This window comes from Rana temporaria, chromosome 8 (assembly GCF_905171775.1).
Source record: "Rana temporaria chromosome 8, aRanTem1.1, whole genome shotgun sequence".
Taxonomy (NCBI): Eukaryota; Metazoa; Chordata; class Amphibia; order Anura; family Ranidae; genus Rana; species Rana temporaria.
This window is the reverse complement of record NC_053496.1, coordinates 6,892,920-6,906,231: the sequence shown is the minus strand read 5'-3', so window position 1 is coordinate 6,906,231 and position 13,312 is coordinate 6,892,920. Positions and strand designations below refer to the sequence as shown.

General features: G+C 46.7%; 1 protein-coding gene across 2 annotated transcripts in view; it reads left to right on the top strand.

The window, feature by feature from the left end:
* The window catches only part of LOC120946648 (prominin-1-A-like), a 137,733-nt gene that overhangs the window by 14,957 nt on the left and 109,464 nt on the right, over nucleotides 1-13,312 (top strand). The gene's annotated exons all lie outside the window — the stretch shown is intronic.

Sequence of the window (13,312 nt, the reverse complement as noted above, 5' to 3'; positions counted from 1 at the left end):
CTTTTCCGTGTGCCCCTGGTCTTCTTTTCCGTGTGCCCCTGGTCTTCTTTTCTGCGTGCCCCTGGTCTTCTTTTCTGCGTGCCCCTGGTCTTCTTTTCTGCGTGCCCCTGGTCTTATTTTCCGCGTGCCCCTGGTCTTCTTTTCCGCGTGCCCCTGGTCTTCTTTTCCGCGTGCCCCTGGTCTTCTTTTCCGCGTGCCCCTGGTCTTCTTTTCCGCGTGCCCCTGGTCTTCTTTTCCGCGTGCCCCTGGTCTTCTTTTCGGCGTGCCCCTGGTCTTCTTTTCCGCGCGCCCCGGGTCTTCTTTTTTGTCCCCCGGGTATTTTTTTTTTGTGCCATGGATCTTCTACTGAGTAGCCAGGTCTTGTTGTGTTTTTTTTTTTTTTTTTAATTGTTTATTTATGAAATTTTCAAAGTCAGTATACAGAATATGACATTGCAACAAGTAAGTTCAACTTTCGGTAATACATAGCCGACAAACCTTAGACAATGTGGTGATACAGGCACAATCTGACAAAATCATGTAAGATATTCAGGTATCTAGGCAATGTAAGCTAGCCATAATCTAAGACAAACAGAACTATAAAAGGTCAGCTATTACCGGACAAAAAGGTATAAAGAGAACCAGAAAATAAAAACAAAGAAAGAATAAACAGAAAATAAAATATGCACCATGGAAATCAAGACTCATGAGAAGGATCAGATAGATATCCCGATGAGAACTCGGAATCATCCCACAATTTCCAAATGCTCTCAAACAAAGGCAGAGTGTCTTCAATCTTAGCAGTCAAGTGTTCCATCCTACGCGTAAGCCCTAGGTCTTGTTGTGCGTGCCCTAGGTCTTGTTGTGCGTGCCCTAGGTCTTGTTGTGCGTGCCCTAGGTCTTGTTGTGCGTGCCCTAGGTCTTGTTGTGCGTGCCCTAGGTCTTGTTTTGCGTGCCCTAGGTCTTGTTTTGCGTGCCCTAGGTCTTGTTTTGCCAGCCCTAGGTCTTCCCTAGGTCTTGTTGTGCGTGCCCTAGGTCTTGTTGTGCGTGCCCTAGGTCTTCCCTAGGTCTAGTTGTGCCTGCCCTAGGTCTAGTTGTGCCTGCCCTAGGTCTTGTTGTGCCTGCCCTAGGTCTTGTTGTGCCTGCCCTAGGTCTTGTTGTGCGCACCCTAGGTCTTGTTGTGCCTGCCCCAGTGGTGGCGTTTGATGGGGCACAGTGGTGGCGTTTGATGGGGCACAGTGGTGGCGTTTGATGGGGCACAGTGGTGGCGTTTGATGGGGCACAGTGGTGGCGTTTGATGGGGCACAGTGGTGGCAATTGATGGGGCACAGTGGTGGCAAATGATGGGGCACAGTGGTGGCAATTGATGGGGCACAGTGGTGGCAATTGATTCAGTAGCTGTGTTTGATGTCACAGTGGTGGCGTTTGATGGGCACAGTTGTGGCGTTGGGCACAGTGGTGGCGATTGATGGGCACAGTGGTGGCATTTGATGGGCACAGTGGCTGCAATTGATTTGTTTTTGTTTTTTTACTTTGTTTGAGCACCAGCCGCCACTGGTAGCTGCTGACTTTTAAATATATCAAGAAATGGCCTAGTCATGAAGGGGGGGGGGGGTAAATCTTTCAGAGGCCAAGTGGTTAAAATCAGCAGCGGAGCCACCAACATAGGCTGCCAATATTTGGGCATGATGCTCTTTTCTCCAAAATGTTCATTGGATCTCATAGAAGCAGGCAGGTTGATATCGTAGACTCCAAATATTGGCATCTGTCACTAAAGAGGACCTGTCCTTCAACAAGGAGGTTTCGTACATAAAGCCTTGCCAAGTGCCATATACAGTGGGAAAGGGTATGACCCGCGTTCTCACAGTCTGAGGAACACAAAGCTGCAGGAAATGTATTTGAAAGGTGCCAAAACCCGCTGATTTTGTACTGCCGATAAGTAATGGGGTATGCAGTACGTAGATCTAATGATCGATACTGATGTAGGAATCACTCCGATCGTCTTCTGCATTGTGCAGATATAATAAATAACCGGCCTGCACTATTTTTTGGAATGCATGTTGTTGGCTCAGAGCCTCCATACAAATATCTCCCATGGGCAAACGTGGATTTTGGAGGGGAAATGCATTTTCCATGTGTGAAGTGGAGACAATATATTTGTGTGAACGAGACCTAAGCAATTAGAACTTCTTTTTTTCTCCAAGCACTAACATTGGACAGAAATTCTCATCATTTCAAACGTGATTCTTCTTTTTTATTTTATTTAAAGTGGTTGTAAACCTCGGACGTGAAATATGAACAAAGCACATCCCTCTAGACGTAATTTTTGCCGAACGGCGCAAGTTCAGTTACATTTGATGGAGACCGTTTGTAGACTGGAGTCTTCAAGTCATTCCACAGATTTCCAATGGGGTTTCCCCCGAGACGCATTGGCTCCATGTCCATGTTCTTCTAACAAACGTTTTTTGAACCATTCATCAAAAGTTGCCGTTCTCTTGTCACCGGCGCTCCTTCTTTCCTACTCATGTCTTCTCGCTGAAATGACCATAAGGCCTTATTGGAAAGGTAGCAGCCCAAGCCCCCAAGTGGGTCAACCGCCCCCCCCCCCCCAGCCATCATTGGGCATGACCTACTGCGAGGGACTTCTTCCTTCCTCTTTGTCCACACAGTCACCCACTCATGACCAGTGACTGATCAACTCAGTCCAGCATGGTCTCTAGCACAAACCAGATACTCTCCATTCTCCAATGTAAGGGACATTCTTCCCACTGATCACCAATGTAAGGGACATTCTTCCCACTGATCACCAATGTAAGGAACATTCTTCCCACTGATCACCAATGTAAGGGACATTCTTCCCACTGATCACCAATGTAAGGGACATTCTTCTCACTGATCACCAATGTAAGGGACATTCTTCTCACTGATCACCAATGTAAGGAACATTCTTCCCACTGATCACCAATGTAAGGGACATTCTTCTCACTGATCACCAATGTAAGGAACATTCTTCTCACTGATCACCAATGTAAGGAACATTCTTCCCACCGATCACCAATGTAAGGAACATTCTTCTCACTGATCACCAATGTAAGGGACATTCTTCTCACTGATCACCAATGTAAGGGACATTCTTCCCACTGATCACCAATGTAAGGAACATTCTTCCCACCGATCACCAATGTAAGGGACATTCTTCTCACTGATCACCAATGTAAGGGACATTCTTCTCACTGATCACCAATGTAAGGAGCATTCTTCCCACTGATCACCAATGTAAGGAGCATTCTTCTCACTGATCACCAATGTAAGGGACATTCTTCCCACTGATCACCAATGTAAGAGACATTCTTCCCACTGATCACCAATGTAAGGGACATTCTTCTTACTGATCACCAATGTAAGGAACATTCTTCCCACTGATCACCAATGTAAGGAACATTCTTCCCACTGATCACCAATGTAAGGGACATTCTTCTCACTGATCACCAATGTAAGGGACATTCTTCTCACTGATCACCAATGTAAGGAGCATTCTTCCCACTGATCACCAATGTAAGGAGCATTCTTCTCACTGATCACCAATGTAAGGGACATTCTTCCCACTGATCACCAATGTAAGAGACATTCTTCCCACTGATCACCAATGTAAGGGACATTCTTCTTACTGATCACCAATGTAAGGAACATTCTTCCCACTGATCACCAATGTAAGGAACATTCTTCCCACTGATCACCAATGTAAGGAACATTCTTCCCAATGGCCAGCAATATGAAGGGTATTTTTCCCACTGACCACCAATGAATTGGTTTTCTGCTAAATTATTTCAAGGGTTCCTCTGGGGTAAGAAAGGCTGCTATAAACCATTCCTTGTCTGGAAGTATAATTTATTTAGCTGTATGAATAGATTCTAATCGGTTCTGTGTCCCACAACTGAAAGCTCCTGGAATTCAGCCTTTCCCAGAGGAACCCTTGGAATAATTTTCCGGTCATAGAATTTCTCTTGTGTATTTGAAGTCCACATAGGCTTTAGTCAAATTATTACTTTCTAATTGGTCCCAGCTATATTTCTGATGTAACATGAACCTCACATTGTAATTACTGCAAAATGCACGTGTTGTTTATAGCGCCCATTTGGATTCCTCCACTGAACCCCACAATGGACGCTGGTGCTGGGATTGGTCTATTTGCTGTAAACTAGACGTACCTTTCACATTGCTTTTACAATTCCTTTTATTGTGTTGGTTGTTACCTGTTCCTTTCTACCTTTTGTGTATCCGCCATACTGTTAATTTGTAACCAGCTTAGTGAAGCGCATACTGTTAACCCCTTCCTTTCTTCTACTGTTAAGAAAGGAAAGGTTCAGAATCTTTTCCTACTGAGAGTTTCAAAAAAGTTGAAAATCATCTATGTACGAGAAGAGGAAGAGCTTGCCTCTGCTTTCTAGGACGTTCCATGACTGCCTTCTAGGACGTTCCATGACTGCCTTCTAGGACGTTCCATGACTGCCTTCTAGGACGTTCCATGACTGCCTTCTAGGACGTTCCATGACTGCCTTCCAGGATGTTCCATGACTGCCTTCTAGGACGTTCCATGGCTGCCTTCTATGACGTTTCATGGCTGCCTTCTATGACGTTCCATGACTGCCTTCTAGGACGTTTTATGGCTGCCTTCTAGGACGTTTCATGGCTGCCTTCTAGGACGTTTCATGGCTGCCTTCTAGGACGTTTCATGGCTGCCTTCTAGGACGTTTCATGGCTGCCTTCTAGGATGTTTCATGGCTGCCTTCTAGGACGTTCCATGGCTGCCTTCTAGGACGTTTCATGGCTGCCTTCTAGGACGTTTCATGGCTGCCTTCTAGGATGTTTCATGGCTGCCTTCTAGGACGTTTCATGGCTGCCTTCTAGGATGTTTCATGGCGGCCTTCTAGGACGTTCAATGACTGCCTTCTAGGACGTTCAATGACTGCCTTCTAGGACGTTTCATGGCTGCCTTCTAGGACGTTTCATGGCTGCCTTTTAGAACGTTCCATGAGTGCCTTTTAGGACGTTCCATGAGTGCCTTTCAGGACGTTCCATGAGTGCCTTTCAGGACGTTCCATGAGTGCCTTTCAGGACGTTCCATGAGTGCCTTTCAGGACGTTCCATGAGTGCCTTTCAGGACGTTCCATGAGTGCCTTTCAGGACGTTCCATGAGTGCCTTTCAGGACGTTCCATGAGTGCCTTTCAGGACGTTCCATGAGTGCCTTTCAGGACGTTCCATGAGTGCCTTTCAGGACGTTCCATGAGTGCCTTTCAGGACGTTCCATGAGTGCCTTTTAAGGACGTTCCATGAGTGCCTTTTAAGGACGTTCCATGAGTGCCTTTTAAGGACGTTCCATGAGTGCCTTTTGGGACGTTCCATGAGTGCCTTTTGGGATGTTCCATGAGTGCCCTTTGGGACGTTCCATGAGTGCCTTTTGGGACGTTCCATGAGTGCCCTTTGGGACGTTCCATGAGTGCCTTTTGGGACGTTCCATGAGTGCCCTTTGGGACGTTCCATGAGTGCCCTTTGGGACGTTCCATGAGTGCCCTTTGGGACGTTCCATGAGTGCCCTTTGGGACGTTCCATGAGTGCCCTTTGGGGCGTTCCACCACTGTCTTTTGGGGCGTTCCACCACTGTCTTTTGGGACGTTCCACCACTGTCTTTTAGGACGTTCCACCACTGTCTTTTAGGACGTTCCACCACTGTCTTTTAGGACGTTCCACCACTGTCTTTTAGGACGTTCCACCACTGTCTTTTAGGACGTTCCACCACTGTCTTTTAGGACGTTCCACCACTGTCTTTTAGGACGTTCCACCACTGTCTTTTAGGACGTTCCACCACTGTCTTTTAGGACGTTGTCTTCTAGGACGTTCCACGACTGTCTTCTAGGATGTTCCATGAGTGACTTTTAGGATGTTGTCTTCTAGGATGTTCCATGACTGTCTTCTAGGGTTGCTGTACAGTGTATGCCCCTTGCCAGGGTGCTGAATCATGGAAAAATCTTCATCGGTATGACCACCCTAAGAGCCGGTTCACACTTCTTTCTAATTTGCCACTCAATCTTTAACAGAATCGCTGGCTGAAAAAAACAATACCAGTGTTATGGCATATTGCTGCAGCCATAACCCCGGTATTCCACTTACCGACCAGGACGCCATTTTTCTATGGCCTGGTCAGCAAGTGGTTAACCTACCGACATATCTCTGGCGTGGGAGGAAACCCATACAAGCACAAGGAGAACATGCAAACTCCATGCAGATGCTGGCCTGGTTGGGATTTGAACCAAGGACTCCAGTGCTGCAAATAATGGGCTGTAGTTTCCCGCAAATTAAAACTTCATGAAAAAAGATTTTTTTTGCACAGGAAAATATGCAGAAGCGTAATGCCGCGCTTCCCTTTCCTGCTGGTATTTATGGCTTCTGTATGTTCATAAAAGTTTACCTTTTGGACACTTTTTTTTTTCTAGATTTTTACAGGACAATTAAATGTGTGACCTTCATACAGACCAAGGGAAAGTAAATGGCGGTAATATAAGGCAATGATTCCAATCATTATGAGATTGCATGAAGAAAATGAAGATCCCGAATATTCCACATTTTATAGAGTCGGGGGCGTATATCTCCTCTGATAGGTAGAAGGTGTTGGACGTTTTGTGATCATCGGCCATAAAACGGTGAAACCTCCAATTATAATGACATTATCTGTGATAAGTACACAAAGATAACGCACTGTGATAGATAATTCATGAACGCTTCTGTATATTAGGAACTGAAACGGAGGATCCGGTTGGTTGCTGTAAGTTATTCCTCAATCACATCCTTCCAGCGGGCAGGAGGGAGAGACAGAGGGGGGGGGGAGAGGGGGAGTGAGAGAGGGGGAGAGAGAGAGAGAGAGGGGGGAGAGAGAGAGAGAGGGGGGAGTGAGAGAGAGAGAGGGGGGAGTGAGAGAGGGGGAGAGAGAGGGGGGAGTGAGAGTGAGAGAGAGGGGGGAGTGAGAGTGAGAGAGAGGGGGGAGTGAGAGTGAGAGAGAGGGGGGAGTGAGAGTGAGAGAGAGGGGGGAGTGAGAGTGAGAGAGAGGGGGGAGTGAGAGTGAGAGAGAGGGGGGAGTGAGAGTGAGAGAGAGGGGGGAGTGAGAGTGAGAGAGAGGGGGGGAGTGAGAGAGAGAGAGAGAGGGGGAGTGAGAGATAGAGAGAGGGGGGGAGTGAGAGAGAGAGAGAGGGGGAGTGAGAGAGAGAGGGGGAGTGAGAGAGAGAGAGAGAGGGGGGTGAGAGAGAGGGGGGGAGGGAGTGAGGGGGAGAGAGAAAGAGAGGGGGAGGGGGAGTGAGAGTGAGAGAGAGGGGGGAGTGAGAGAGAGAGGGGGAGTGAGAGGGAGAGAGAAAGAGAGGGGGAGGGGGAGTGAGAGTGAGAGAGAGGGGGGAGTGAGAGAGAGAGGGGGAGTGAGAGAGAGAGAGAGAGGGGGAGTGAGAGAGAGGGAGAGAGAGAGAGAGGGGGGGAGTGAGAGAGAGAGAGGGGGGGAGTGAGAGAGAGAGGGGGGAGTGAGAGAGAGAGAGGGGGAGTGAGGGGGAGAGAGAGAGAGGGGGAGGGGGAGTGAGGGTGAGAGAGAGGGGGGAGTGAGAGAGAGAGGGGGGAGTGAGAGAGAGAGAGAGGGGGAGTGAGAGAGAGGGGAAGTGAGAGGGGGGGCGGGGAGTGAGAGAGAGAGGGGGGGAGTGAGAGAGAGAGGGGGAGAGAGAGAGGGGGAGTGAGAGAGAGAGAGAGGGGGAGTGAGAGAGAGAGGGGGAGTGAGAGTGAGAGAGAGGGGGAGTGAGTGAGAGAAAGGGGGAGTGAGAGAGAGAGAGAGGGGGAGTGAGAGAGAGAGAGAGGGGGAGTGAGAGGGAGTGAGAGAGAGAGTGGGAGGGGTGAGAGAGAGGGGGGAGGAGAGAGAGGGGACATTCTTTTCACTAATCACCAATGTAAGGAACATTCTTCTCACTGATCACCAATGTAAGGGACATTCTTCTCACTGATCACCAATGTAAGGGACATTCTTCTCACTGATCACCAATGTAAGGGACATTCTTCTCACTGATCACCAATGTAAGGAACATTCTTCTCACTGATCACCAATGTAAGGAACATTCTTCCCACTGATCACCAATGTAAGGAACATTCTTCTCACTGATCACCAATGTAAGGAACATTCTTCCCACTGATCACCAATGTAAGGAACATTCTTCTCACTGATCACCAATGTAAGGAACATTCTTCTCACTGATCACCAATGTAAGGAACATTCTTCTCACTGATCACCAATGTAAGGAACATTCTTCTCACTGATCACCAATGTAAGGAACATTCTTCTCACTGATCACCAATGTAAGGGACATTCTTCCCACTGATCACCAATGTAAGGGACGTTCTTCCCACTGATCACCAATGTAAGGGACATTCTTTACACTGATTACAAATGTAAGGAACATTCTTCTCACTGATCACCAATGTAAGGAACATTCTTCTCACTGATCACCAATGTAAGGGACATTCTTCCCACTGATCACCAATGTAAGGAACATTCTTCTCACTGATCACCAATGTAAGGAACATTCTTCTCACTGATCACCAATGTAAGGAACATTCTTCTCACTGATCACCAATGTAAGGGACGTTCTTCCCACTGATCACCAATGTAAGGGACATTCTTCCCACTGATCACCAATGTAAGGGACATTCTTCTCACTGATTACCAATGTAAGGGACATTCTTCCCACTGATCACCAATGTAAGGGACATTCTTCTCACTGATCACCAATGTAAGGGACATTCTTCCCACTGATCACCAATGTAAGGAACATTCTTCTCACTGATCACCAATGTAAGGAACATTCTTCTCACTGATCACCAATGTAAGGAACATTCTTCCCACTGATCACCAATGTAAGGAACATTCTTCTCACTGATCACCAATGTAAGGGACATTCTTCCCACTGATCACCAATGTAAGGGACATTCTTCTCACTGATCACCAATGTAAGGAGCATTCTTCTCACTGATCACCAATGTAAGGGACATTCTTCCCACTGATCACCAATGTAAGGGACATTCTTCTCACTGATCACCAATGTAAGGAGCATTCTTCTCACTGATCACCAATGTAAGGGACATTCTTCCCACTGATCTCCAATGTAAGGGACATTCTTCTCACTGATCACCAATGTAAGGAACATTCTTCTCACTGATCACCAATGTAAGGAACATTCTTCCCACTGATCTCCAATGTAAGGGACATTCTTCCCACTGATCACCAATGTAAGGGACATTCTTCCCACTGATCACCAATGTAAGGAACATTCTTCTCACTGATCACCAATGTAAGGGACATTCTTCTCACTGATCACCAATGTAAGGAGCATTCTTCTCACTGATCACCAATGTAAGGGACATTCTTCCCACTGATCACCAATGTAAGGGACATTCTTCTCACTGATCACCAATGTAAGGAGCATTCTTCTCACTGATCACCAATGTAAGGGACATTCTTCCCACTGATCTCCAATGTAAGGGACATTCTTCTCACTGATCACCAATGTAAGGAACATTCTTCTCACTGATCACCAATGTAAGGAACATTCTTCCCACTGATCTCCAATGTAAGGGACATTCTTCCCACTGATCACCAATGTAAGGGACATTCTTCCCACTGATCACCAATGTAAGGAACATTCTTCTCACTGATCACCAATGTAAGGGACATTCTTCTCACTGATCACCAATGTAAGGAACATTCTTCCCACTGATCACCAATGTAAGGGACATTCTTCTCACTGATCACCAATGTAAGGAACATTCTTCCCACTGATCACCAATGTAAGGGACATTCTTCTCACTGATCATCAATGTAAGGAACATTCTTCCCACTGATCACCAATGTAAGGGACATTCTTCCCACTGATCACCAATGTAAGGGACATTCTTCCCACTGATCACCAATGTAAGGAACATTCTTCCCACTGATCACCAATGTAAGGGACATTCTTCTCACTGATCATCAATGTAAGGAACATTCTTCCCACTGATCACCAATGTAAGGGACATTCTTCCCACTGATCACCAATGTAAGGGACATTCTTCCCACTGATCACCAATGTAAGGAACATTCTTCCCACTGATCACCAATGTAAGGGACATTCTTCCCACTGATCACCAATGTAAGGGACATTCTTCTCACTGATCACCAATGTAAGGAACATTCTTCCCACTGATCACCAATGTAAGGGACATTCTTCTCACTGATCACCAATGTAAGGGACATTCTTCCCACTGATCACCAATGTAAGGACCATTCTTCCCACTGATCACCAATGTAAGGGACATTCTTCCCACTGATCACCAATGTAAGGAACATTCTTCCCACTGATCACCAATGTAAGGAACATTCTTCCCACTGATCACCAATGTAAGGGACATTCTTCTCACTGATCACCAATGTAAGGAACATTCTTCCCACTGATCACCAATGTAAGGGACATTCTTCCCACTGATCACCAATGTAAGGAACATTCTTCCCACTGATCACTGACTCACTGTACCCTTCATAGTAGTTCACAAATGACAGGAAGATGCTGAGCACAGTGACGTCGGATTGTTCTATTTTGTATCATTGTATGTCAATAGCCATTTGATATTTAGTGCCGCAGACTGGATTTTGTATCAATGGCTGGACGGGATTTTATTTGCTTTGCGGCTTCTCGTTTTTCCCTCAGTAAACACAGATGTTGTCCTTTGTGAAAGCTCCAGGCTTGCCAGACAGAGTTCTGCTGCTGATAATTGCTGTAGAATTCTGTACAGCCCATATGGGAATACTCGGGGCAGATTTCCAGCATTGTCTAGGCAGGGCCCGGGTTCCTCGATGCAGGACTTGGAGGGCCAAGAATGACACTGATCCGGGCAAACTGGGTCCCGTGCTCGTGGCACCCTGTGCAGGGCCGTCTTTAAGGGAGGGCAAAAGGGGAAGCTGCCCTGGGCCCTGTCATTGTTGTGGGGCCCAAAGCAGCTGTCTCATACTTGGCAACTATCCCAGTTTAAATTCCCTTAGTCCTGTGCTGTGTCCTGATATCTCAGTGTGAAGTGTTGCTACTAATGCTGCCCAGCTCTGCCCTATTGTTGTGTAAAGATGACTCACCTGTAGACCCTGTGTTAACATGTAAATAATTGTCATTCATATGTAAATAACAGCTGCATTCATATGTAAATAGCTGAGGCCGGCGGCATTCATAGGTAAATAAAGGCGGCATTCATATGTATATCGTGCCCCTCTCCAGTGAAGAGATGTGCTTTAGCCTCTAGCAACCAATCGGTGAGCAGTATTACTGTACAGTAATCTCTAGCAACCAATCAACAAGAAGAAATCATGTGCTGTAACATCTAGCAACTAGTCAGTGAGCCGTAATGTGTGCTGTAACATCTAGCAACTAGTCAGTGAGCCGTAATGTGTGCTGTAACCTCTAGCAACTAGTCAGTGAGCCGTAATGTGTGCTGTAACCTCTAGCAACTAGTCAGTGAGCCGTAATGTGTGCTGTAACCTCTAGCAACTAGTCAGTGAGCCGTAATGTGTGCTGTAACCTCTAGCAACTAATCAGTGAGCCGTAATGTGTGCTGTAACCTCTAGCAACCAGTCAGTAAGTGGTAATGATATGCTGTAACCTCTGGCAACCAATCGCAATCGCTGCCTGATCTGATACAGTAAACTGATTTTAAGTCTAGCTTATATTTATTGTATGTCTCAGAGGAGGTGGAGAGCAAAATTGCATGGGGGAGGGGCAAGAAAACTTTTGCCCAGGGTCCAATCAACATTAACCCCTTCCATACCGGGGGGCACTTATACACCTTCCCGCCCAGACCAATTTTCAGCTTTCAGCGCTGTTGCACTTTGAATGACAATTGCGCGGTCGTGCTACACTGTACCCAAACTAAATTTGTATCATTTTGTTCCCACAAATAGAGCTTTCTTTTGGTGGTATTTGATTACCTCTGCGGTTTTTATTTTCTGTTAAAAAAATTAAAAAAAGGCCGAAAATTTTGAAAAACAAATGCTTTTTTTCTTGCTTCCGTTACAAAACTTTGTAAATAAGTAAGTTTTCTCCTTCACTGATGGGCACTGATGGGGCCGCACTGATAAGGCGGCACTGATGGGCATCGATGAGGTGGAATTGATGAGCACTGATGGGGCACTGATAGGCGGCACAGATAGGTGGCACGGATGGGCACAGATAGGCGGAATGGATGGGCACAGATAGGCGGCCCAGATGGGCACTGATAGGTGGCATGGATGGGCACTGATAGGCAGCACGGATGGGCACTGATAGTTGGCACAGATGTACTGTAATATATTGTACTGATGAATGCCAATCAGTGCCAAACCATGCCTGCCAATCAGTGATGCCCATTGTGGGCACTGATTGGCATCGGCTGCATCCAGGGTGAATATGCATTCTACCTACAGGTAAGCCTTACTATAGGCCTCATGAAATGCTTACCTGGCGATAAAAATAACAAGACGGCCTTTACTACCGCTTGGGACAGATCAGGGGTCTTCAAACTTCCCATGACCCGGGTACATGAGAACCTTTGTGGCGCCACCTTCTGGCTTTGCTGTCTGGCAATGGGTGGGTAAATCGCACAAGCGGCTGAACAGAATCGCCAACCCTTTGAGTTCAGGTTTGTGTTTAGCTGTTTGGGTCGGCCCCTCTGAGACGCTGTAATGAGGGGCCCCATGGGGCTGCTGTAGATGAAGTTAATGAGCTGAGTAGCACACATTCATCATTGGTTGCAGCTGGAAAGACGCACCAAGCTCTTCCTCTTGTATTTCATGTTTACAGAGGCTTGCATGGATCAAGGGAGAAAATCTTCACCCGGGTAACATAATCCACCATCACCAATCCATGAATGTGTAATGGGGGGAGGGGAGGGGGCTGACGAGTCTTCTATAGCAGGAAACGTCATCCAATGTATGATGGTAGGAATCCAGTAATATCCTATTCTCCCATCTCTTCGGGGGGGATTTCTCACTTCCTGTTTCTCCTCAGTAAGCTTGCCCCCATCATCCGAGCCATGGAAAGTCAGTCAGAACAGCTTACTGAGGAGGAACAGGAAGTGAGAAATTCAGACAAAGAAAAAAAACATTTTAGAAGGGAAATCAAAGAAAAAGGTAAGTGAACCAACAATGCACTAGATCAGGGGTCTCCAAACTTTCTAAACAAAGGGCCAGTTTACTGTTTTTCAGGCTGTTGGGGGGCCGGACTGTGCCCAGCCAGAGTAGAACATTTCCTGGAGTCA